Source organism: Triturus cristatus, chromosome 6 (assembly GCF_964204655.1).
Source record: "Triturus cristatus chromosome 6, aTriCri1.1, whole genome shotgun sequence".
Classification (NCBI taxonomy): Eukaryota; Metazoa; Chordata; class Amphibia; order Caudata; family Salamandridae; genus Triturus; species Triturus cristatus.
In genome coordinates, this window is record NC_140589.1 from 730,612,430 (window position 1) to 730,635,899 (window position 23,470).

Consider the following 23,470-nt stretch of genomic DNA (forward strand, 5'->3'; position numbering starts at 1 on the left):
CCCTCCCTGCCCATTAATCAAAACCTTAAAAATGCTTTTTCCCTAAGTATATTCCCTACCTTTCTATTGGCATTTTTTCAGATTGTATGATTATTTTTTTTTTATTGTTCTATTACATTGCCTTTGTTTTTTCTCTGTACTGATGTTTTTCTTGGATTATGATATTTAGTAAAGCTTTCTAAACTTAAAAGCAGATACTACCTTGGATTCCACTGGGGAGCCACCAGAATGTCTGGATAGCCAAATCTGCCCTCAACCATTTAATGTTGTGGCACACTCCAGGAGTGAATGGAGTGGACCATTGTGAGAGGGGTGTTTTGGCAGGTTTCCCGTGTTCCAGTGGTAGTGATGGGTGGACAGGAAGTGATGTCCATGTTGGAATAAATAGGTCTGCCCAGTTCTGGGGCAGGTAGTGAGCAGTTAACCTGTACTGGGTGTGCCATCCGGAACAAGTTTCACCTGGCCTGCATGAGGTTTCCACTCGTATGTGACTAATTGGGCCTGCTTTTGCTGCCGCATGTGCAGCAGGCCAACTCTTAGTAAAAAATAAAGGTCTAAACAAGGTGGAAGGAAGGAATAGACAGCATGGCACTTAGGAAAACACACTGTAAGACAGATGAGATAAGCCTGTGTCAAGTGCCACTGCAGCCACTTTCACCAATCCACAGAGTAAAAAATAAATAAAGCCACTCTCATTGAATCCCGGTGAGGGAAGGCAAGCAACATGCATTCCGCTACATGAAAGAGACTATTTCAGGCATTCCACCAATTGAACCTTTTGTCATCTCTGTGCTCCTCCATCAATGCAGAGCTCCAAATGGAAGCTATGGGTAGAGCGACTGGAGATTTATTTCACTGCTACAGGAGTGGCTGATGACCGACAATGAGCAAAGCTCCTCCGCCTTGAAAGGGCAGACATCTACAAATTATCATGGTCTTTCACAGAGGCCAGACTTCCACACACATACGAGACAATGGTAGTGGCATTCAATACCTAATCTGAACCCATTGCGAACCTCGATCATGAGTCACTGGACACATTCCACGCAAGGCTCGAAGCATTTGCTGCAACTTGCACTTTCACAAATGAACCGGAGGAGATCTGCGCACAAATCATCTAAGTGTGTGCATCCGCTAAGCTTAGGAAACATATCCTCCAGGTGCCACAGTTGCTCCTCAAAGACATCCTAATCCTGGCCAATCGAAAGAGCTGTTGAAAGCCAGAGCATCCCACATGGAAACAGCACTGCATAAACTGATTAAATCACACATTAACCTGGCTGCAGCTGTAAAGTCGCCCCATAAAGGCAAATTGTGCCAACCTCTATGTATGTGGATACTGTGGAAGACCCCATGTGCCGCCCGGCTGAGTGCCCGGGCAAGATGTACATGCTTGCAAGAAAATTAACCACTTTCCCAAAGTACGTCGCTCGAGCTGACGCACCAATGCTGTGACGCAGAATCACCGGCCCTATGGAAGGGACTGATCATGAGGAAGTACGGGATATGTATGACAATGACATGGGGGTATTAGTTCATACAGTTCTAACAGGTGGACCGGCACACCCCAAGTCATGATCCCCACTAAAGTGCCAAGTCATGTTTAGGAACAACAAAGCTCACAGCCGTCATCAAGACAGGGGCTTTGATCAACATAATGGCACAAGAACACATATGTCCCCATTCTAAACCGCCACTTAATCCAGCAAAGATCAAAATATATGCATATGGCCAGACACACCCATTAACGCAGAAGGGCCTGTTAATCTCCAATAGCATTCATTGCAAAATGTTGATCACCACAGATGTGTACGTCACCCAGGAATTCAAAGGCATGCTCTTGAGCTGCCGAACTACAGAGAAACTCCACCTAGTGCAGTTTGCGCTCCGTGTGCTCACTAGCCAGATAGAAGATTTTCTAGCAGAATTCGAAAAAATTGGATGTCTCAAGAACAAGATGGAAGCTCTCCACATTGACCAGTTAGGCTGCATTCCACCTACAACCTTAAGCGGAGGCTGAATTGAAAGAAAATTGGAGGCTGGAGACCTAATCAAGAAAATAGAGGGTCCCACACCATCGTTGTGCCTGATTGTTGTGCTCGAAAACCCAAGAAGCCAATGGAAGTGCAGATATGTGTGGATTTGAGACTACTAAATATAGCCATCAGGAGGTGAAGGCACCTCAACCAGATGGTTGACAACATGGTCAGTGAGCTTAGTGGAGTAGTGTGGTTCTCAAAGATGGCCCTCCACTCACACTACTACCAGATCATGATGAACCTGACCTCCCACTACATAAAAAGGTTTTTGACATACACAGGCCTCTGCAGGTAAAAAGACTCAACTTCAGAATATCTAGCGAGGTGGAAGTATTGCAGAAAACTATACAGGAACTTACAACTTACACAATCTCATCTTAGATACTCATTTATATATGACTAGCGCTCAACTTTTCTTTTGATGTAACTTATGTAAAGGGCTCTGATACCCTCATCGGGTCTAGTCCGTGCTATATAAAACTCTATAAATAAAATAAAAATAAAGTGCTGGCAGGCCTACCAGGGGCCATAATTTTGAGTGATGACATATTGATGTATGTTGCATCCATATAAGAGTGCAATGAACTTCTTAGAAGCGTACTGCAGAGACTTCAGAACTCAGGTTAACACTCTGTGTAGAAAAGTATGAATTTCTGAGAAACAATATCAGTTTCTTTTAATATTCATTCTCTGGAGCTAGGGTGGCCCTAGATCCTGACAAGGTGAGGGACATAAGACCACCATGGCCCATCTTGTGTTTCGGAATTCCACAGCTTCCTTGGGAAAGTGAATTACTTTGGGCTGTTCCTCAGAGACTTGACAACACTCACCCAGTCTATGCGAGAGCTCATGAAAGCCAATGCCACATGGACATGGGAGATGCACCATGAGGAGGCATTACAAAAGACCAAGTATGCTCTGTTGGTGGTCACAACACTTTGCTACTTTGACCCAAAGACACAAAGATCTCCTTTGACTCCAGTTCCTCATGTGTGGATGCTCTTTTATCTCGGAAGAACTGTGGTGGGGGGACCCTGGTGGCCTATGGGAGCACAACGCTGACCCCCACAGAACAGCCCTATTTAAAGATTGAGAGGAATGCCATTGCGGTCCACTGGGCCAAAAGCCACTTCCATCTCTATCTCCATGCCTATGGGCATCCCTTTGTGGTACTCAATGACCACAAGCACCTGCTGCCCTTGTTCCAAGGATCGGGGTCCAAACCCCACCCTGCATAGAAAAATGGGTGCTTCAATTACAGGGGTATTCATTTACAGTGGAATACAAACCAGGTTCATACAAACCTGTGGACTATTTGTCCTGACACACCAGGGCAACAACTCAACAAGGTGCGCAGGAGGCTCAAGGCCTGATGAACATGTCAGATGTCAGGTATGTGGTGGAGAAATCCCGACCAAAGCCTATGACGATAGACGCCATTGTAACAGCCACTTAACGTGATTAATGCCTAGGACAAGCCCTCAGAGCAGCAGCCATGGGGCAGTGGGAAATCCTGAAGTGTCACTGGGGACGAAGGACCTCAGAAGCTCGGAGGCCTCTAGAAGTACTATACAATGTGTGCAACGAGCTGGTGAGTGATGAAGAGGGGTGCCTGTTAACCTTGTAGCCTAGGCTGTTGAGCTGGGACACGCAGGGAACCAGGGCATTGTGCAAATGAAAAGTTGTCTAAGACAAAGAGCATGGTTCTCCCAGCTTGATAAATCATTGGAAGGTATGATACAGAGTTGCAGTACCTACCAAGACACTAGAAGACCTGACCCACCGGCCCTATTGTCAGGGAGGAGAGGCTTCCACCAATTGGTGAGCGCTAGTCTGGACTTTGGGAGTTTACCTGGCGGTCGGCACATGATGGTTGTTATAGATGACTATTCACTGTACCCCAAAACTGAAATACTGTCCATCATGGCAGGGAGTTAGATCCTACCAAAACTAGAGAAAATCATGGCCACACATAGCATATTAAAAGAAGTATGAAAAGACAACAGGTCCCCATTACAAGGTCAAGACGTTGCAAAGTATTTAAATTACTTGGACAAAAGGCACACTGGAAGATCCCAGCCTATTGGCCCAAAACCAACACAAAAGTTGAATTCTTCATGCAAGCCATGAACAAGGTAATGAGGATCGCCACCTTGACCAGCAACCACTAGAGTGGGCCATCTATTCTTTGCTGCTGGAGTATTACCAGACTCTGCACACAACTAATGGGCTAGCACCGAGTCAGGTCAGCACGGGGCGAATGCTTCAAAATGGCATTCCCCACCACCCCATCTGGATGATGTGCCGGAAATCATGGATGACTGATAAGTATTCCAGCAATAGCAGGAATCCAACAACTGCTGCAGCACCAAGAGCAGCCCTGCCAACTACCACGCATCATGCGTTAGTCTGAACTCATTTCAGTGTGGTGCATCATCGCACTAAATGGAAAATCAAGCATTATAGTGCCTCCTCAGCTGCCAGGCCGAGCGCTGCTATAATGAACATGATCGACTGAGCTGCAGTGACTGTCAGCGCAGTGAGCACTGCTCCTGGCAGGCAGAGGCTAAGAGGGCTGGCTAGATGTGCTTGCAGCACTGCAAGCATTGCTACAATGTATCCAACTTGTAGAGACACACCCCCGGGCCGACACATGCGGCGCCTAACTTAAACTGGCATCACAGTCAGTGCCCAATGGTGAAGTAGACTCATAGTGAAACACAGTTTAATAAGCAAGGTGAGTCACAGGTTTGTCCTCCTGCTACCACCCACGCTTCTTGAAGTCAAAATGCACAGAACAGTGAGCTATTACGTTTTATCAAAGAACTGCATGCAGAATGCAAAGTTTAGATTAGAGCACAGATTAATGTTGCAAAGGGGGTTAATTTGGGTAGAAATCGATTATTATTATTAAAGAGAACCCCCAACCATGGTGTTCCTTTTTAGGTCTCGCCTGAGACAGCGCTTTAGCGCTGCTCTGGCGAGACTTATAGTAAGCGAGTTTTGGAAGTGCAAACAGTGGCTTTTCAGGCCTCCAAATACAGTGCATGTGCCCCGGGCGCGCGCACCATTTGGCAGCCTGAAAAGCACTGCCTGATCACTTGCTTTGATGTCCTCAGTGAGCCGCGCGGCCACTGAGGACATCAAAGTGCACACCATTTGCCACCCCCTTTTTTTTTCCTTTGATCTCTATCTTTCCCTTCCTCAATCTCACCCTCTCCCTGCCTTTTACAACTGCGGCCCGCACCACTGCGCCCGCCCCCACTCCCCCCTCCCACTCCCTCCTCGTCAGCTTCAGTGCGCTCTTGTTCTCTGTCTCCCAAACATCATCCAGCAACGATGCCATGGCTGGTTTCACTTTCTTTGTTTAATCACTGTGGCCTTTTATTTACCCCTCCCACCTGCCAAACAGCATCCAGCAGCATTCACCATGGCTTTTTATTTATGTAATAGAGCGCCCGTAATGCTAGCCTCAAAAGAACACCCAGCCAACCTCCCTAACAGCATCAAGCAGGGATCGCCGTGGCTCCCCTCCCACCTCCTAAACAGCAATAAGCAGCAATCGCCGTGGCTGGAGTAGGTGTAGTCACGGGTTATAGTTTTATTTTGGAGGTTTATGATTCTGGTTATTTCTTTTGAATTCGGTGCAACACCCTTGTTTCCAATACACAGCTGTGCCTGGCACTAATTGGGGTAGATTTATTCACATGGGTTCCTTCTGAGCTGTGAAACATCCAACGAGTACCTTGGCTAAACCAAAAAAATCAACCCCCCCACCGCCCCGGAAGGTGGGGGGGGGGATAGGGGGAGGTACACCTTACCTTGGACCCTTCCCCGGTTCCCTCTTAAATCCTACCCCAGCATATTCCCTTTCAAGCCAGTTGTCACATAACATTTATTTTTAGTCACAATTCGGCAACCACTATTCACAGCATTATCTCTGGAATGGACTCAAGAAGCGTGCACAGCTAAGAACCTTCGACTATTCGAGGCCTCAGTGTGCGGAGCAGATGACTCTCCCCAGACGCCACTGGCCCAGGCAGGCTGCTTCTCGCACCCCTTGAACCCCGCCCCCCCTCCCCCCTCCAAGGACCCCTTATCACCTTTCGCCAGTCACAGCATTTCCACGGAGCTCTCTGATTGCACAGCTGCCGGGCCCGGCTCCTCTCGGTCTGCTGCTGCTGCTCCTACCGATAAGAGTCCCGGCTCGTGGCATCTTTTCAAAAGCTGGGATTGAGCGTGGGCCGGTGGGATACCTGTTAAACAGAACTGAGCCCTGGCCCCTGTCCCTTTGTCCCATCGCTTCTGACGTGTTCACGTGAAGGCAAAGAGACAAAGCCAGAGTTTTTGTTTTGTTTTGCAGTTTTATATAGCGCTAACTCTACCCGAGCGCTTCACCTGAGCAACAGTTAGTTTACGTTACACACGCACATTCATCTTCGGATGGCGCAGGATGTTGAGCCGACGCCGAGCTCGAACCTAGTTCCCCAGTTTTAAAGTCGGCAGCTCTGGCCATTACGTCATATCCTCTCCGCTGAGTGTGGCTATACTGCCTCTCTTGTATTAGTGATAAGTGAGAACCCTCCCCACCCCAGCCTCCCCGACCCCTCAACTGACTTTAAATCGATTACTTTGGCCTGCCTGTAGGTAAGGGATATGTGTTTGTGTGCCAAGCACAGTGACGTGTTCAGTGTCACAGGCAGACAATATTCAATGGACTCGGTTCTCGCAGGTCATCTGTGTGTCTCCTCTCACAACATAACATCCCCAGTAGCTCGTTTTACTTTATACTTTTGTACAAAATGACCAGCTGCGGTTTTTTTCCTTCCACGCTACAGATTGCCGAGGCGGACGCAGCCAGTAACAAGCATTTGCAATGCAATAGGTCTCGCATTTATACGAGTTTGAGCTATTGGCATTGTAAATGACAATGCTTTTTATTTAAGTTTGTTTTTTTTAAAACATAAATAAAAGGCACTGTCATTTACAATGCCAATAGCTCAAACTCGTATAAATGCGAGACCTATTGCATTGCAAATGCTTGTTAAATTCTGAGTTTGTGCTTCTCTAGACCAAGCTCTATTAAACTATACTGCTTAAGTGTATGGATGAAATGTCACTCCTACACCATGTAGCCTTCTGGCTTATGTAACATTTTCTAGACACTGAGTTACAAACGTATGATTGAAAGTCTCTGTGTAATGCATGTGTGATGAAAAGTGCTCTGACGCCCTACACTGGTATGAGTGGCGCTATATAACTAATTAAATGCATATGAGAGAGAGTGGTTAATGAGGCTTAAGAGGCACTGTTAAAGGGTGGTAGTGAGGGAATTCACGGTGGAGGTGATCATTGGCGGGCGCCAACAAACGGTGTTGCATAGGGCGCCACCAGCCTTGGTTAGTGTAGTGCCCTTCCAATTCTGGTGCTTTGCAGCAATTTTAAGATTTTCTTGGAGTTTCTGGTTACTCAAATGGGTGTCGTTTCTGATATTAATATGTTTCCCTGTCTTCATTGCTTTATTTTGCTCGCGAGAAAGTGTCCTCATAGATGTCAAAATATCACTCATAATTACACTGAAATTATGAAAATGTCACACCTAGCACGGGAAATATTGGCAGCTATGCAAGAGGCTGTCAAAACGATCTGACCTCCAAGTAGGAGACATGGCCAGGGCACAAGTCGGGGTCTAGGTGGGTACACGACGTCTACCCTGTATTTTAACAGGGTGGATGCCGTCCACCCTGCAAGAAGCTGGGGCCCACTGAAATATGATGAACTTGTCCCGATGTAATTTCCAGGCACCGGGACGCACTCAGCAGCATCAGCACGTTGTCTACTTTCTTTCAGAGCAGCAACATGTAGGCAGAGAGGGGGCCTTCATATTTTAGCTCCAGCTGAGCCGATAACGAATGCCAAATTTAAGGGGCCACCTGGCCTCCTTTTGCTCAACTATCCTGGCCGTGAGTTATCTGAGTGGTCACACCTAGATGCAAGGGGAGACAGAAGCAAAGGCTTGCAGCTTGCTATCTCTTTACAAATACTTGAGAGGAGTTGTTTTTATTACTTTCTGCAATCCCTGTATATAAGGGATATATGCATGCACTGTAAGATTAAAAAATGTGCTGGTCTGTCCCAGAATCTACACAAACAGGGTTGGATTGGGATTAAAAATCGGCAAGGGCACGCCAAAAAAAAAGTGGCCCACATTTGCATATTGCCTTTCTGCAAAACACTGCTTTGGCAAAATTTTATTTAAAAAAAGGGGGGGGTTTAAAAAAAATGCACTGATTAGTTTACACTCGTGAAACACACCTGAAGACAAGTGAGACCACTTCTGCTGAGGACCCCTGCCCCCGTTCAGTATGCACACATTAATTGGCCGGACCAGCGAGAGAAAGGGAGTGACACCTCTGCCGTTGATAAAAGGGAGGTAATGGATGCACATCTACCTCCAGAAAGGCTACTCAGGCACCCACTGAGCAGCTGGCTGCATCGAACAATGCAGAAACTGCCCAAATTGGCCCCCCAAAATAGCAGCCTACAGCTGGAATTCGGATACCGGCCCCTCGGGCATTGCCTGAGTGCCTGCGTTACCAATCCGACACTGTCCACAAATAACATTTTAAATACCATTATTTAATGTTTTTATAGCCTTAAGATATTTAAAAATGTGGACTTTGCAACCAATGAAGCAAAACAGATTTACAGTTGCATTTCTCCTAGTTGCCAATTTCTTTGTGGCAGAGTTTTAACAAAATTAATTTATAAGTTGAGGCTCACATTGTGTGTCGGGGATGTGTCACTTTTTTGGCACAACCCCAACGCAAAATCTAATTTGTTAAATCTCGTTATTAGCTCAAATGTACTCATGATAGACCTGTGAAACATGTGTAAGGTGTTACGATCTGATGTCACTTCCTGTGAGGTCATGGGTTATGATGTCACTTCCTGTGTGGCCGCGCCATGATGTTGCGCTGTGATGTCATTTGCCAGATGTCATTTGCATACTGCCTAACTTGCTTAGCCCCCCCACTTCTTTTTCAGGACTTGTGGCCTGGAAATGGCCATTGTCAAAAATTGCTATCCAAGCAGGTAATTCAGAATGCTTTTTGAGCCAGAGCTGTGACGCGAGTCCATGGGACAAGGCACCAGGGTCACACGAGAGAATGAGGAAGTTACAAGCAATGAATACCTGCAGTTTTCCATTTCAAGCAGTCGTCTCTTTATTGCCAGTGGCGGTCCGTCCATTGGGGGCGTTGGGGCGTTGCCCCCCCGCCCGCACCCCGTGCCCGCAGCTTCCTCGGCGTCTCTGAACTTAAGTAAACTCTCAGTTTACTTACGTTCAGAGACGCTGAGGGAGAACTGTCAGTCAGTATGACGTTGGACCGCCCACCCCCTTCAGAGTCTGAAGGGGGTGGGCGGTCTGGCGTCATGTTGACTGACAGGCAGCCAGCAGCACACAAGTGCGCATGAGTGGGGACGGAGGGCAATTTTTGCACCGTGCCCAGTCATGCGCACTCGTGTTTACAAAGGCTGGCGCATGCCCATTAGGAGAGCGAGGGTTGAGCCAAGGCTCAAACCTCGGTCTCCAATGGGTAGGCGGGCGGAGCGTAAGCCTGCTCTAAGCCAATCCTGGTGCTGCTCCAGCACCAGGATTGGCTGAGAGGGGTCTTGCAATGCATGCCAGCACTGATGGGCGGTTCCAGTGAGTAGGCACCAGAAGTAACGAAAACGGACCCGAGGCAGCGCGGACGGTGGACCCGGACCTGCTCAGGACAGGTAGGATTTAATTTAAAAAAACGTCCCCACCCCCGCGTGACACCCCCCCCCCCCACCCCCCCCCCCCCACGACACGAGCCGCGACTGGCAATTTGGCTTTTGGCAAGTTTAATCCAGTAAGAAATAGAGAGAAGGCCGGTCATTAAAGTTCATTGTGTGCCTACTTCATTCTGGTTCCCGGGGATATGGCTGTAGTTGTTAAAAGATCTCTGTATTCATGTAAAAATGATGAGTCGAGCTGTATCACCGGGAGGTCAAGTTTTGCCCGAATTTTGTTCTTACGGTAAGGAATCTCCATTCATTGAGTGAAAAAATCACATGTATGCTGGCGGTGAGAGTGGAGGGGGTATGCACAGGTGGAACAGTACTGCAATTGTTACCAGAGGAACTTTTTTTTCTCATTTATGCAGCGGCAATAATTCTCCCACTGTCAGACGAAGCCCATTATTCATTAGTTTAATTGTATAATAAAATGGGCATGTTATGTCTGTCTTGGAGAAAGCTTAGAGATCAGAAGAAGCTTGTATTTTTCTGTGTTACTGTGCGGAAAATTTTATGATTTCTTTAATAGTAAACACTATGAAGGGCCTCTTTTTCGTCATTATGGGCCTTGGCTGATCATCCCTTTTGAGGGTGTGGGGGTCTGTCATATGTTATGTTTCTTGTTGGAGGGATGAGGGTTTATTTCACCAAGAGGGGGACTCACTCATTGGGAAATCGTGTGGTAAATGTGCAAACTCACTAGACAGGTAAAGATTGATAGAGCCATAATAACTTCAAATATAGTCAAGGTAATAGACAAGAGCATTAATTAGTGGAAGAATGGCCATGCAGAAAAGGGCATTTTAAAGGTACCGTGATGGATATGGAAATGCATGCCATTACTTACTTAGTTGTTCTGCAAGAAAACCCTATCACAGAATGAAATTAATCTAGCCCTTGCCCGTTTCGTGGCAGAGCCATAAAAAATTTCAATCATCCGTCATAATAAATGTGAAGGAAATATTGTTGAGAAATGCTATGCATGAAGAAATGCTGGAGTTCTCTTTTTTGTCCTTATGTTGCCTTAAAAAAATAGCAGCCCAACAAAATGCATTCTGTGCTCTTTATCTTGATTTAATGCCATCATTTAGCATTTTATCGAATTGAAATTTGGCCTACTGTTGACCAGATGCAATCACGTCTGTCGTTATTTGTTAAACTGACATGAGTTACCCTATGAAAGTTTAACTATTGCTCTGTTTGGGCTGCTAAAGTTAGAGTTGGCTTCTTGTAAATAATGTTGATACCGGGATATGAATTATGAAAATTCAAGCAAAGTACCTCTGTATATGCAATATTCTGTGTCAACTGTACAATCTAAATGGACATTTTGGTGCACAGTTGGTGTTACTTCTTTTGCTTCATACCTCGATATTTTGTACAGGCCGAATGCGGGTTGGGACTCTGCGAGCAATAAAGTGCAGAAGTCTTGTCTCCCCCTCCCATCTTCGTATGCCGAACGGCTGCCAAACGTTGTTTGCACAAGGGTGCGAACGAAGGAGAGACAAGCCCAGACGGAGACCACACCCCGTGACCTGTGCTGTGGCCAGGCTTGAGTCTCATTTGTCCTGACTCTGAGGCCGAGCCTTGTTGTCATGTTGTGTGATCCAGTAGTCATATGGGGGGATCTGAAGGGCACAACATGAAAAGAAAACTGCCCCGACAGTTGAAATGCTTCAGCTGAAGTGTAAGGCACAAGTCTCCTGTGCTGTGAAACTGAAGGAGGGGTAGACAGCTAAACAAGCCTTCTTGCCTGTGTGCCTGCTTCGTAGAAAGAAATGTAAATGTGTGCAACTGGTCAATCTGCAAATGTAAAGGGTTCTTAGAAGCTGGTATTGGCTTTAATTGATGGAATCACTTGAAGCTTCCTGAAATCTCTTTACTGATGCCATAACTACATTTTCACCCATGCTTTATTAACCTTGCTTTCTCAAATATGCTTGAAAATGCACCTCTTGCCTACCCTTGGCACTTAGGCTCACTCGCTAAGCTCGCTCGCTCACCGCTGGGCACTCATTGCAAACTTGTACGCCTCCCCACTTTCAAATGTCACCAGCCGCCACTGTTTATTGCCCTGTAACGAAATTGACAGCAGTTTCCAGAATAGGACCGATCAATAACGCTGCAGCTGAGAATACTTTATTCCAGTGCACATGAACGCGAAGATACGACGTGGCATTTCATAAAAAACTTGACGCAAAGAGTTTTTTGCTTTATTACAAAACAAAAATAACTTACAGAAGTTTTTAGCGCGCGCACTGCATGCCATTCCACAGAGGACGCGTCTTGTATCCGGCGCGCGCTCTGCTCAGTGTCTCCGCCTAGTGGCGCGCGGGCCCATAGCGGCACACGAGGTGTAAGGCGCGCGCTGGCCAACAGGAGACCCGGGAACGCGCGCAGCTTTACTCGGGGCGCGCGACCGGGCCCCGCTGCACCCTCGGATTCCCTTTAGTCGCTGCCTATTTTAGACCTGGTCGCTGACAGTCCCGGGCCGGGGAGGGCGGAGGAGGCACGCGCGGCTCCTCGAGCACCCATCACTGCTCCAGACACGCAGAACGAGCCGCTGCGGGCACCGGAGGGGAGGCGAGAACCGAAAGAAGTGGTTAGAGAGCGGTGAGACCTTATTTTTTTTCAAATAATAAAAATAGCGTGAGAGGTGAGAAGCGCTGCTTCTAAAGTTAGAAAAGGGCAGGAGCCGCGCCGGGCAGCTGAGGAGCGCGCTCTACGAGGGCGTGTCACCGGCATGTGCAGAATGTACTCTGCTCGACCCCTGGCCAGACCTTGAGTCCACTCACTCCCTGTCCCGTGCGCTTTACAGCTTGGCAGCCGCTGGGTTCAGCACCGCGGTAAGATACCTCTAGTTTACCGTTATAACACTCTCTATAATAACGCTCACTCTTTGAAAACAGATTCAGCCTCTTAAAATCGCACTTTAACCTCCCAAAGCATCCTCGACATGTTACAACACTCCCATCCTCGTAAAACACATGCCGACTAAAAAAAATCGCACATTCTAAAAAACTTATCCTCTAAAATACTTATTCTCTAAAACTCTTTTACGCACTAAACACTCCCATCCTCTAACAAAAATGACCCTGAAGGTAAAAAAAACCCCTCATAAAAAGGCACCACGACCCTTGGACAAACCCTCCCATCCGCTTAGACTCACTCACTCTCTCTAAAAAGAAGGCTCAGGTCTGAAAAACTTTCCCATCCTCCCAAAAACCCAACTCGCTAAAAAAACAGCCTCAAAAAATTCCCTCTACAGAAAAACTCTCAACCCTTCAAAAAGTGCTTCTTACCCGATAAAAAATACTCACATCCTCTGAAACGCTCTCAGGTTCCAAAGAACACCCTCGCGCTCTAAAAACACTCACCGCAGTGTGTGCCAGTTATGTGTCTGCATGAAGCGCATTCCAATGTGCTATGAAATTAGGGTGGTAGGCGCTTGGCGTAGTTAGCTCCCGGTGTGATTTTTTTTTGTCCTACGCTGTGTTCCACCCCACAACTTTCTTTTGGTGTTTCCTGCCAAGGTTCAGCAGGTGCAGTGGCACCAGGGCCAAATGAACCCTACATAGTACTAAATGTTACTACCCAGGCAGTACTCAGGGGGCATTTCCTTGCTTGCAGTACAGCCCGTAGCAGCATCCTTGTCGGTTGATTTCTGTCCTCTGTGGATCTGTAAAGGTTAGCGCAAGGTGGCTGCGAGCAGTAGAGCAGCAAGGGTGTAATTAGCCCTGGTGCAAAGCAAGGACATTTTCATTTTTTTTGACTACCTTTTTGGGGCAGTAAACTACAGCATTATCAGGGTACAATGGCCGCAGGTGCCACTGCACCTTCTTCACCAATTGCAGTTACATCCCTGGCAGCGAGGTGTTTACGGGCAGTGCCCCCACTCCGTGGTGTGCGGAGGCTGCAGGAGAGCATATCCTGTCCGCCGCTCTCACCTCTCCCTGTCTGTGGTAACACAAGAGCCCGCAGCAGGCAACATGGCTGCTCAATATTTAATGAGCCTGGCACCGGCTGCAGCGCAACAATCCGAGCTGCGACGAGCCCAAGGGACAGACTCGTCTTGTTTACATTCAGAAGCACGGAACCATCATTTGTCCCCTAAACTCCCCCGCATTCACTGGCAATGCAACATTGCCAACACGTGTTACCGGAAATGCCATAGATTCAATAGCACATGAGTTGACCTGCTCTTGTGAAACTTTCCCAGTTGTATTTAGCTTTAAAAAATACTTCCAAAGTTAGAATGGGACATTATTTCCTACACATATGAAAAAGTGCCTTTGGGACAGTATCAGCCAGGAGTTGGAGTCAAAACTGATATGGGCTTGAAGACACCTTCACCAAAACGGCACATGTCACCTAGGTAGGTATGTATTTAAATAAAGACCACGAACAATTTTAAAATAAATCTGCCCCTCACTTAGAGAGACTGTAATGACTCGACTTTGGAAAATGGACATACATTTAGGGGAACAGGACAGTTCTGAACATGTGGAAGCAGGGCACGAGAGACGCACTGCGTGGTGCCTGGTGGAGCAGAGGCACAACTAGAGCCAACTTTCAGGGGGGGGCGGGGGGCTAAGAAAACATTTCGGGTGTGGGCGGCTCATTTTTCCTGCTATAGGCAGATTGGAGATGCAGGGGCTCTAAGAAGGGGTAAAAAACAACAAAGCCTCATAACAAGTAAAAGGTCTTTTAAAGACCTGTGAACTACTCGGGCGCGGCAGTGTGTGTACCCAGAAGCAGTCGCAGCCCGGGTAGACCCACGCGCGGGGGGGGGGAGGGCGGGGGGGGATTGAAGCTCTTTCAGCCCAATGGGCGTTGCGCGCCTGTGGTGGAGTACCCTGGTTCCGTGCATTACTTGCCTCTTTTCTTATTTTTAATATTGTAATTAGTAAGGATTGTACCCCCCCCCACACTCCCCCGTTTGTTTTGCTGATTAAGTTCTAGATGTGACTTGTCCCCCGTAGGCTGGAAGTGTACAGTGCACTCTTCAATCTAATACAGGTACAGGCCCCTTGTGATAAATTCGTTGACAAGAGTTTTTGTTTAAGAGGAAACGGATTTTTGAACTTAAGTTTTTGTCATCTAAATATTTCACGAACATTGATAACAGCGTTACATTGTTCTCAGTGGAGAACATCTTATGGAGACAATTGTACACAAAAGCATATCTTTCATTTTTTCCATTTGGGGCTCTAAATCAGTAACTTAACACGTGACCCAGAATATGATGTAAGTTGGTAACACCTTTCCATGCGACCTCCATGTCCCATAAAAATCACAGGAACTACAGCTAAGTGAAAACAATGGACAATAGAAACAACAACAAAACACGTGCTATTACCAATTCAAAAAAGCGCCCAGATTCGAGATACAAAGCAGAAAATATATAGAAAAGTACATATTTGCTGATGTTTACATACACTTTGGTGACAGAGGACAATATTATTTGCTCGGTCACATATCGCAAACAGTTAAGGTTACATTACAACAGAAGCAAACGCACTGCTGACGTTAAACCAAATTCCATATGCAGTAATATGAATGTCGGCATAAGCCTACGCAACAGCAGGGTTGATGGGCTTCTGCACTGCTGTAGGTTTTTTCAAATAACCTCCATCTCTGATCGCACAGTTTCGCTGCAGTCACTTTCTTGTAAAACAATACAAGTGAAATCTTTCCAGATGTCAACAAACACCCTTTACAGCGCCATTTTACTTGCTGCTTCCAAGCACAGAACTTGTTGTGCCGCATAAACCTTTTGAAACAATGTTTTCTTTTCCTGTACTATATTTAAAATATGTTTTTTTTATACGCAGAACACAAATAGGTTGATTGAGAGTGGTATAAAGTTGTTTAAAAGTGTAATAAAATTATTTTGAAACACAGGTATTTGTGATAAATGGCCAAGTTGCATGCTAGTGAAAGTAAGTTTTAACAGAAATGTATTTTTGTTTTTAATGTGTGCCTCCGGTTGAGATTTTAAGTTGAAACAAAGATGCACTTATGCTGAAGGAACACTGTACTCACAAGCATTACATTCTTTGTCTTCTCTTGGTAGTCGAAATCTTATAACATTGGTATAGTTTGATATTTCTCGAAGTTGACTGTTATGATGTGGCTTTTTCCTTTTTTCTTAGGACAGTTTTACTTGTTTGCCTTAAGAAAAAACAATATTTTGTTAACATGAGGACTTTTTTCACCGCATAATTTAGCTATTGAATTAATGACCCTGTAAAAGAAATCACTTCTAGCCATCACTGAACTTTGTACTGCAGATACAAAGTCCTTTCAGAGTGCTCCCCATTATAAGGGAAACAGCCTTTACCACACAGTCTTTACCACGCATGCCTTTACCATATATGTCTTTACCGTACATTACTTTTCCTTGCATTTGCCTTTACCACTCATGCCTTTACGACACATGGTGAGTATAATTAAGGTAAATGTATATATAATATGTAATTTATGAGTTTTTGGTGGGTATTGGTATAGGGTGGTAAGGATCTTTTTATGGTTTAGGGGTGGGTGAGGTGAAGGATGGTAAAGGTATTTTTAGTGTTTAGGGTTGGTTAGGGGTATAGGGCGGCAAGGGTTATTGTATGGTTTATGGGTAGGTAGGGGTAGAGGATTGAAAGGGTATTTTAAGTTTTAGGTCTGGGTAGGGGTATAGGATGGTATGGGTCGTTTTAGGGTTTACAGGTGGGTAGGGGTAAAGGGTGGTAAGTGTATTTTTAGAGTTTAGGGGTAGTTAGGGTGTTTCTAGGATTTGGGGTTGGTAGGGGTAACAGGTAGTAAGAGTATTTTTAGAGTTTAGGGGTGGATAGGGGTAAAGGGTGGGAGAGGTATTTTTAGGGTTTAGTGGGAGGTGGGAATGTAGGGTGGTAAGGATAATTTTAGGGTTATGGGGTGGGTAAGGATATAAGGTGGTAAAGGCATTTTTAGAGTTTAGGGGTGGATAGGGGTATAGGGTGGGAGGGGTATTTTTAGGGTTTAGTGGCTGGTAGGTGTATATGGTGGTAAGGGTCATTTTAGGGTTTTGGGTATCAGGGATGGGTAGAGGTAAAATGTGTTAAGGGTAAATAAAAAAAGGTGGGGTTTGAGAGGGTTTCCTCCAAATAAAGGAAAAAATGCATAAAAAAGGGGGGTTGGGGTGGCCTCCCCCTAAAAAAGAAAACACCAAAGGTTACAGAGACGTTATGGTTAGGAAATGGAATTAAAAAAAAAACGTAACCTTTGTTTATTTCCTAACTATACTGTCCCTGTAACCTTTGTTTTTTTCAGTGAATAATTAAGGTTTTTTTAATGTTAAATTCTAACTACAACGTCTCTGTAAACTATGTATATTACAGTGAACGTCTAACATTTTCTTCATTCTCTTTCATAACTGTCCCATCCTTGTATCATTTTTCTATAATTAGAAATTGATTCTATGATTAGATAATTGATTAAACTTTTTCCTTTGTATTGATTTGTCAAAAAAACTGCGTCTGAAATGCATTGTCCCTCTTCGCGGCGACAACGGATGTCATGATGACGTCAGTGGTCGTGAATACCGTGTGTTTTTGGCAAAGTGTTAAACACATATATAGATATGTTTTATTGTAAGTTTGAGACCAGGTATTTAGTAAGATACTGATTTAACTTTTCCTTTGTATAGATTTGTTGAAAAAACTGCACCTGAAATACATTTTTCATCTTTGCGGCTACATCGGAATTAGCGATGACGTCGGTCGCGAATAGTGCGTGTTTTTGGCAAAGTGTTAAACACATATATAGACATGTTTTATTGTAAGTTTGAGTCGAGGTATTTAGTAACATATTGATTTAACTTTCCCCTTTGTATACATTTGTAGAAAAATGTACATTTAAAATTCATTTTCTTTCATCACGACGCCACTGGTAGTCGAGATGACGTCGCTGGTCGCGATTAGCATGTGTTTTTTGGCAAAGTGTTAAACAGATTTACAGGCATTTTTAATTTAAAGTTTAACTCTAGCTGTTTAGTAAGATATTGATTTAACTTTAATCCTTGTATAATCAAAACATAAATCTCCAAAATATACCAAAGCAATTCAGTGCCCCTGTTGACTCCTTTTTGGTGCAAGAGAAGAATCCTTTCTAAATATGTACAAATAATTCTTCATCGGAATTCAAGCCATGCTGTATTTTTGTGTTAAGCACCACAATGATGTCGATTCTAATTGCCTAAACCTGAGTTCTAGGTTTCCACCTCTTCTGTTCTTTGGGACTAAGTCAATGACAAAATAAACCAATTCATTCAAATTATCTTCATGTACCTCAGTCATATGCCTAGCAAAAGGATAACTCTTATCACAATTCTTCACTGCCCTGAGATGATGTAAATTCCTCACATGTACCATGTGTATGGTGCTCCCTACATAGAATTTGGGGTAAGAACATTGCAGAATATATACAACATCATCACTACTACAATTGTAGGGATTACGTATCCTCCATGGCGTTTTCATTAATGGTGATTGAACCTCTCTTACATTGAGACCATGTTTGCAAGCTTTGCACCTATGACACCTGAGGAAGCCAGGGATGGCACTGAACTAAACTTTGGGTTCTATCACTTCAGGACTACTGACAACTAGTTCTTGACGCATTGATTTGGCACGTCTGAAAGTAAGTAAGGGTTTGCAGGATATGTATTTTCCTAGTGTTGAATCGCTTATCACGAATTGCCAATACCATGTTATTATATCTCTCACCTTCGCATGATAGGCATTGAATCCAGTGATCATCCCCAATTCATCCTTATCTTTGTTCTTTCTGGCACTTCTAATCCTTTCTCTCCTATTGTCCTCCCTATTTGGGAACAGCAATGCGTCTCTGGTAATTCCATCAACCTTGTATTTGGCTTGTTCTAATGCTTGGGAGCTATAACCTCTTTTGACAAATCTTTCTTGAAGTTGCCCCTGGGCTTACCTCTATGTCGTTGCTTCACTGCAGTTTGTTTTCATCTGCAGATGTTGCATATGGATTGCTCTGCTTCAATGTACTTGGGTGAAAGTGTATGCAAGTGTAGGATAGAGTTCCCTGCTGTAGGTTTCCTATGGGTTTTAGATTGTAGTTTATTGTTCTTCGCAAATACCTCCAAATTCAGAAAACAAGCCTTAGAGATACTGATGGTTGAAGTAAATTTCAGATTTAACATGTTGTCATTCAATTCAGGGACTAATATCTGGACTGATTCAGGGGTGCCATTCCACGAAATAAACAGATCATCTATAAATCATGTCCAAAGAATGACATTTTCCATCCAATCCATGGCATGCTTCACCCTGAGCTCCTGCTCCTCCTACCACCCCATACGGAGATTGGCATAACTAGGGGCAAAGCAGGTGCCCATGGCAGTGCCCCTCACTTGCCTATAGATGTCCATTCCATACATGAACATTTTATCGGTGCAAATAAATTGGTCTGGAAACTAAAAAATACTTCATGGATCTAAGCCCATCCTAATGGGAAAGGATTGTATAGAGCGAAGTCACATCCACTGTTATCAACACATAAAACTTCTACAACGGAATATCTTAACTTCTGTTGAGAAAATCCCCTATGTCTTGTATATAGGAGGGTAAATTGCCTACAAATTCCTGCAAGAAATGGTCATTATATCGGGATGTTGTTTCAAATAGACTGTCTGTGGCTGAAAAAATGGGTTTACCGTGGGGAGTTTCATAATTCTTATGAATTTTTGGGATCAAATAAAGTATTGGAGTTGTATGGGCATCCATTTTCAAATATAATTTTCATTTTGAGTGATTAGACCTGTCCCTCTCCACCCTGCTTGGTCAGCATGGAGCCAGTTTTTGATCTCAACTAGGTTTGCTTGTGGTATTTTCTGATAACACATTTTATCCCTTAACTGCAGCATAGCCTCTACATTATACATGTCTAGGGGCCACAAGACAATGTTCCCTCCTTTATCGGACTGACGGACCACAATGTCCTTTCTGTTTTTGATTTTGTCAAAGATGTGCGATATTTCAGCCCTTGCCTTTTGTTGCCACTTTGAAAGTTCTCACTATATGTTAAAGATAATGCCTTTAAATCATTAATCACCATCACATTATCTTCATGTACCTCATTCATATGCCTAGCAAAAGGATAACTCTTATCACAATTCTTCACTGCCCTGAGATGCTGTAAAATCCTCGCATGTACCATGTGTATGGTGCTCCCTACATAGAGTCAGGGGTAGGAACATTGCAGAATATATACACCATCGTCACTCCTACAATTGTAGGGATTACTTATCCTCCATGGGGTTTTCATTAATGGTGATTGAACCTCTCTTACATTAAGACCATGTTTGCAAGCTTTGCACCTTTGACACCTGAGGAACCCAGGGCTGGCACTGAACTAAACTTTGGGTTCTATCACTTCAGGACTACTGACAACTAGTTCTTGATGCATTGATTTGGCATGTCTGTAAGTAAGTAAGGCTTTGCAGGATATTTATTTTCCTAGTGTTGAATCGCTGATCACAATGTGCCAATACCATGTCATTATATGTCTCACCTTCGCATGATAGGCATTGAATCCAGTGATCATCCCCAATTCATCCTTATCTTTGTTCTTTCTGGCATTTCTAATCCTTTCTCTCCTATTGTCCTCCCTATTTGGAAACAGCAATGCGTCTCTGGTAATTCCATCAACCTTGTATTTGGCTTGTTCTAATGCTTGGGAGCTATAACCTCTTTTGACAAATCTTTCTTGAAGTTGCCCCAGGGCTTCCATCTATGTAGTTGCTTCACTGCAGTTTTTTTTCATCTGCAGATGTTGCATATGGATTGCTCAGCTTCAGTGTACCTGGGTGAAAACTATGCAAGTGTAGGATAGAGTTCCCTGCTGTAGGTTTCCTATGGGTTTTAGATTGTAGTTTATTGTTCTTCGCAAATACCTCCAAATTCAGAAAACGTGCCTCAGAGATACTGATGGTTGAAGTAAATTTCAGATTTAACATGTTGTCATTCAATTCAGGGACTAATATCTGGGCTGATTCAGGGGTGCCATTCCACAAAATAAACAGATCATCTATAAATCATGTCCAAAGAATGACATTTTCCATCCAATCCCTGGAATGCTTCACCCTGAGCTCCTGCTCCTCCTACCACCCCATATGGAGGTTGGCATAACTTGGGGCAAGGCAGGTGCCCATGGCAGTGCCCCTCACTTGCCTAAAGATGTCCATTCCATACATGAACATTTTTTCGGTGCAAATAAATTGGTCTGGAAACTAAAAAATACTTCATGGATCTAAGCCCATCCTAATGGGAAAGGATTGTATAGAGCGAAGTCACATCCACTGTCATCAACACATAGAACTCCTACCACGGAATATCTTAACTTCTGTTGAGAAAATCCCCTATGTCTTGTATATAGGAGGGTAAATTGCCTACAAATTCCTGCAAGAAATGGTCATTATATCGGGATGTTGTTTCAAATAGACTGTCTGTGGCTGAAAAAATGGGTTTACCGTGGGGAGTTTCATAATTCTTATGAATTTTTGGGATCAAATAAAGTATTGGAGTTGTATGGGCATCCATTTTCAAATATAATTTTCATTTTGAGTGATTAGACCTGTCCCTCTCCACCCTGCTTGGTCAGCATGGAGCCAGTTTTTGATCTCAACTAGGTTTGCTTGTGGTATTTTCTGATAACACATTTTATCCCTTAACTGCAGCATAGTCTCTACATTACACATGTCTAGGGGCCACAAGACAATGTTCCCTCCGTTATCGGACTGACGGACCACAATGTCCTTTCTGTTTTTGATTTTGTCAAAGATGTGCGATATTTCAGCCCTTGCCTTTTGTTGCCACTTTGAAAGTTCTCACTATATGTTAAAGATAATGCCTTTAAATCATTAATCACCATCACATTATCTTCATGTACCTCATTCATATGCCTAGCAAAAGGATAACTCTTATCACAATTCTTCACTGCCCTGAGATGCTGTAAAATCCTCGCATGTACCATGTGTATGGTGCTCCCTACATAGAGTCAGGGGTAGGAACATTGCAGAATATATACACCATCGTCACTCCTACAATTGTAGGGATTACGTATCCTCCATGGGGTTTTCATTAATGGTGATTGAACCTCTCTTACATTAAGACCATGTTTGCAAGCTTTGCACCTATGACACCTGAGGAACCCAGGGCTGGCACTGAACTAAACTTTGGGTTCTATCACTTCAGGACTACTGACAACTAGTTCTTGACGCATTGATTTGGCATGTCTGTAAGTAAGTAAGGCTTTGCAGGATATTTATTTTCCTAGTCTTGAATCGCTGATCACAAAGTGCCAATACCATGTCATTATATGTCTCACCTTCGCATGATAGGCATTGAATCCAGTGATCATCCCCAATTCATCCTTATCTTTGTTCTTTCTGGCATTTCTAATCCTTTCTCTCCTATTGTCCTCCCTATTTGGAAACAGCAAGGCGTCTCTGGTAATTCCATCAACCTTGTATATGGCTTGTTCTAATGCTTGGGAGCTATAACCTCTTTTGACAAATCTTTCTTGAAGTTGCCCCAGGGCTTCCATCTATGTAGTTGCTTCACTGCAGTTTCTTTTCATCTGCAGATGTTGCATATGGATTGCTCTGCTTCCGTGTACCTGGGTGAAAACTATGCAAGTGTAGGATAGAGTTCCCCGCTGTAGGTTTCCTATGGGTTTTAGATTGTAGTTTATTTTTCTTCGCAAATACCTCCAAATTCAGAAAACGTGCCTCAGAGATACTGATGGTTGAAGTAAATTTCAGATTTAACATGTTGTCATTCAATTCAGGGACTAATATCTGGGCTGATTCAGGGGTGCCATTCCACAAAATAAACAGATCATCTATAAATCATGTCCAAAGAATGACATTTTCCATCCAATCCCTGGAATGCTTCACCCTGAGCTCCTGCTCCTCCTACCACCCCATATGGAGGTTGGCATAACTTGGGGCAAGGCAGGTGCCCATGGCAGTGCCCCTCACTTGCCTATAGATGTCCATTCCATACATGAAAAACTTGTTGGTGCAAATAAATTGGTCTGGAAACTAAAAAATACTTCATGGATCTAAGCCCATCCTAATGGGAAAGGCTTGTATAGAGCGAAGTCACATCCACTGTCATCAACACATAGAACTCCTACCACGGAATATCTTAACTTCTGTTGAGAAAATCCCCTGTGTCTTGTATATAGGAGGGTAAATTGCCTACAAATTCCTGCAAGAAATGGTCATTATATCGGGATGTTGTTTGAAATAGACTGCCTGTGGCTGAAAAAATGGGTTTACCGTGCGGAGTTTCATAATTCTTATGAATTTTTAGGATCAAATAAAGTATGGGAGTTGTATGGGCATCCATTTTCAAATATAAATATTCATTTTGAGTGATTAGACCTGTCCCTCTCCCCCCCTGAAAGGTCAGCATGGAGCCAGTTTTTGATCTCAACTAGGTTTGCTTGTGGTATTTTCTGATAACACATTTTATCCCTTAACTGCAGCATAGCCTCTACATTATACATGTCTAGGCGCCACAAGACAATGTTCCCTCCGTTAT

At 44.2% G+C, this 23,470-nt stretch overlaps 1 protein-coding gene across 6 annotated transcripts in view; it reads left to right on the forward strand.

Annotated features, from left to right (window-relative positions):
- Positions 1–12,267: 12,267 nt before the first annotated feature.
- Positions 12,268–23,470, forward strand: part of POPDC1 (popeye domain cAMP effector 1) — a 158,247-nt gene continuing 147,044 nt past the window's right edge. For 2 of the 6 annotated variants that reach the window (XM_085611256.1, XM_085611253.1), the window contains exon 1: positions 12,325–12,476. The gene's annotated coding sequence lies outside the window, so the exon portion shown is untranslated. Of the gene's footprint in view, positions 12,477–12,565; positions 12,710–23,470 lie in introns of those variants that run through there. The other 4 variants (XM_085611254.1, XM_085611257.1, XM_085611258.1 and 1 more) reach the window with 4 other exon arrangements.